This window comes from Fukomys damarensis, unplaced genomic scaffold (genome assembly GCF_012274545.1).
Source record: "Fukomys damarensis isolate Sample0158 unplaced genomic scaffold, DMR_v1.0_HiC HiC_scaffold_15, whole genome shotgun sequence".
Lineage (NCBI taxonomy): Eukaryota > Metazoa > Chordata > Mammalia > Rodentia > Bathyergidae > Fukomys > Fukomys damarensis.
The window spans coordinates 35731515-35735586 of record NW_022900927.1 but is presented as its reverse complement, the minus strand read 5'-3'; the positions used below and the strand labels follow the sequence as shown (position 1 = coordinate 35735586).

At 40.1% G+C, this 4072-nt stretch overlaps 1 pseudogene; it reads left to right on the top strand.

The window, feature by feature from the left end:
• The first annotated feature begins 292 nt into the window (after positions 1-292).
• LOC117286117 lies at positions 293-2232 on the top strand (annotated as a pseudogene).
• The last annotated feature ends 1840 nt before the right edge of the window (positions 2233-4072 follow it).

Below are 4072 nucleotides of genomic sequence, written 5' to 3'. Positions count from 1 at the left end.
TTTTCCCCACAGGTCTGCACATCTACTGAGCTTAGGCATCAACAACTTTTGTTTCAGACCAACTTTTAAAGAATGTTTGCACCACACACACCCTTGGAAGACAGAGATCATGGCTCCCTGTGGTAGAAGAGAAGGAAGCTCTTTAAAATATTGGGGTTTCTCAAAGTCCGTCAGTGGTGACATAAATTTACTGTTTTCTTAGCATCCACCTGTGCTGGTGGGCATCTCCCCCATGGGACATGGGGAATGGAGAGAACCCATGCAAATATGAAAGTCACAGACTTATTGTACCATGACTTATGAAGTCCTCTGTATCCGACGCATGAATTCCATGTGTTTTGATATAACGAGTAAGGTGGGAAGCTAACTTGTCAGTGTGCAAAATGGTAAAATCTCAGAACCTTCACAGTCTCAGCAACTGAAACCTCAAAGTCCTAGGTGAAAGATAAAAAAAAGTACCTTCATGTTGGCCCAGAAGTGAACTCTAGAGCCCATCTACTGAAACACCCCCCCCACACTAACTATATAATCTGTGTCTATAGCTTATCCTCAGCTAGAGCATGTTCCGAGAAGAACCACAGAATGTATCCTGAAAAAACCCCATCCCTTAACAGCCGGTCTGCTTCTGGAATCTGAGCCTTGCTCCACCCCGCTTAGCCAAATTCCCACTTGCTGCCCTATAAAGATAGGTTTTTTTCTAAAGTTTGGGGCTCCACTCCCTTTGAGAGTGGGGTTCACGCATGTGAATAAACTTCTCGTCCTCTGATTTTCTGTCTCCATGCCAATTATTCTCATTTGGTATAACACTAGGAAGCAGGTTTCTACCAGTGAAAAGCATATACCTTTAATCCCAGCACTCAGGCAGCTGAGGAGGGAAAATTGTAAAGCAGTGGAGGCCAGATCGTGTTGCATAGTGAGTTTGAGGCCAACCTGAACTACACAGTGAGACCCTGTCTCTCTCTCTCTCTCTCTCTCTCTCTCTCTCACACACACACACACACACACACAGAAACAAAACAAAAAAACAACAAATAAAACAATAAACACAACACAAAACCAAATCCAATAAAAATGGCATGGTTAGGGGACAGCCATTTGATTTAATGGGCTTGAGTCTAGAGTTATTACAGAAATAATAAAATGTGTCTAAATTTGGAAAAATAGTTGCTCAAGAATAGTAGATTTTAGGGCTGGGGATTTAGCTCAGTGGTGCCGTGCCTGCCTGGCAAGCACAAAGTCCTGACTCCCATTTCCGGTACTGGAAAAAAAATAAAAAAGGATAGTGGATCTTAAGTCTCATTTTACATGAGACGATGAGATTTAAGGACAAGCTGCAAAAAGAAAGAAAATATTCGTAAAACACATGTTGGGACTCAAAAAATGTAACCCTAAGTTATGTCATTTTGAGCTTTAAACGGAGAGCACTTGGATCTGCTAAAGGAACACAGGAAAGATGGCAGACACGACAGTGAATGTGTGACTGTTGGACCTATCTGCCTCTTGAGCTCTAGTCCTGAACTGGCCTTGGACGTGATCTTCTGTGACACTGCAGATGTACAGGAACAGTGTAAGAGCAATTGAATCCTAAAAATACAAATCTTAGCAAATGCAGGGAACAGCTAGGCTACTTGAAGCTAGTTCTACTGGAGCTTAACTTTCTGCCAAATGCAGGGACCACATTGACCAAACAGCAGCTTTTTCTGACTAGTAACATTCTGAGATCCTGGCCCAGTGAATATCCTGTGCAACAACCTTCCTTCCTTCCAGCCTTCAAGGTGCAAATGAAATGCAGCTACACTGATTATAAGGAGCAGCTTCCCAGTCACCCTACGTACACCAGCCCTTGGGTCTAAACTTTCTGTTCCTTCTGTCCCAGAAACTGGGGGCTGAGTTCCGTGCAGAGGAAGAGTGCCTGCCTGTCAAGGACATCCAGACCAATGACTACATCAAGCACATGTGTCCCTTGAGCAATCTCCGATGAAGCACAACTACAACAGTGCATGCCTGGTGAAGGGCAACAGCTCAGATGAGAGCTATACCTGTGCATCTACTTCCTGTTGGACCTTATCATGGAGCAGATTGTTCCTATGAGAAAGACCTATGAGAAAATGGCTTTCACTGAGGCTAACTGGATCTTCTTCAAAACTGCCAAAAAGATGGCAAAAGCAAAGTTGGGTCCTGGGTCCCAGCAGTTACTACACATATCCGTGGAAGTCAGAAGATACCACGTAAGCCTGACATGGTGGCATACGCCTGTAATCCCAGCACTCGGGAGGCTGAGGCAGGAGGATAGCTATGAATTTGAGACCAGCCTGGGCTATATAGTGAGTACCAGTTCAGTCTCAACTACATAGTGAGACCCTGTCTCAAAAAAAAAAAAAAAAAAGAAAAAAAAAAAAGAAAGATCACACAGGTTGCTGAGTATGACTGGCACGTAAAGGTGATCCTTCAAGCAGGACATGTGTTATTTAAAACAGTTACAATTCAGCATTTCCTCCAATAAAAGTAGATTAACATTTAAAAAAATCATTTACTTACCCTCTGCAATTGCATGCATCCTGCATTCTAGCCTCCACATGAAGAAGATCTTTAAGCCTCAATTATTTGGCCCTCCTTTGAGTTTCATATTTTGTATAGGTCTCATACCCATGTGCACATAAAGTACCTGATATGCCTTTTTATCCTGTTGATCTATTGACCTATTTATTTTAGCACACTCAAACATTTAGAAAGGGAGGAAAAGTTTTCTTTGCCTCTCCACAGATATATGACAAGAATGTGTCTCCAAAATATGCAAAGGACACTTAAGACAGCAATAAGCAAAACAAACAGAAACAGACTACTTCAAAACCTGGCAAAAGGCCTTTAAAAAGCCTTGCAAAAGAACATATACAAATGACAAATAACCATACGAAAAAGATATTTCATTTCACTCATACGTCATCAGAGAACTACAAATAAAAGCAACAATGAGGTCTTAGTGTCTACCAATTAGAAAAAGGCTAAAATCTAAAACACTGCCAACATTATATAACACTGTGTAAGGAGCAACAAGAACTTTTATTAATTGACGGAAGGAATTTAAAAATGGTGTAGCCCCTTTGGAAGATAGTTTGACAGTTTCTTACAAAACAAATCATGCTCTAACCAAACAATTTAGTACTTATGTTCCTTGGTATTGGCTTAAATGAGTTAAAAACTGGCTATACCAACATCATAGCATGGATTTTTTTAAAAGACAGTATTTTTTTAAATTTTAAATTTTATTTTTTTGGTACGTGGGATCAAATTAGGACCCTTGTGCCTGCGAGGCAAGTGCCAGAACCACTGAGCTAAATCCCCGGCAGCATGAATATTTTTATTGCGGCTTTATTCATATTTACTAAACAACCATTATGACCTTAGATGGATGAATGTAAAAATAAACGGTTATACCCGATGAAATATTATTTTAAAAAACCAGCTTTTGAAGCCATAAAGACACAGAAGAAACTTAAACACGTATCACAGAGTGAAAGTAGCCAATCTAGAAAGAGCACACACGTTATAATTTCAACTTGATTGCATTTGGGAAAAATGAGACATGAAAGTGAGTGGTTTCTGGTGGGTAGGAGGGGGGAAGGGATAATGAGTTGCTGGAGTGAAAGGAATTTTTAGTTAGTGAAGCGACTGGGTATGATACTGTAGCGGTGACGGCTTGCTATCATACGTTTGTCAATATCCTTAGCATGTACAGCACAAAGAATGAAATCTAAAATAAACTATGGCCCTTATTTAATAGCAAAATCTCAATATGGGCTTATAACTTGTAACAACTTACATACTAATGCAGGATGCTGATAATAGGGGAAAATGTGGGGGATTAGAATGTGGAGATGTGGGAATTCTCTAATTTCAGCTCAGTTTTTCTACAAATTTCCCACTGCTCTAAAAATTGTCTGTTAATTGAAAAAAGTAAAGCATGATGACTTTTTGTTTAGAGAAACAAATATAATTTTAAAAAGCTTGAGTCTGATGTGCTGAGAGATGTAAAGAAATCAGTATGACGTGTAAAGACATTTAACAGTTGGGG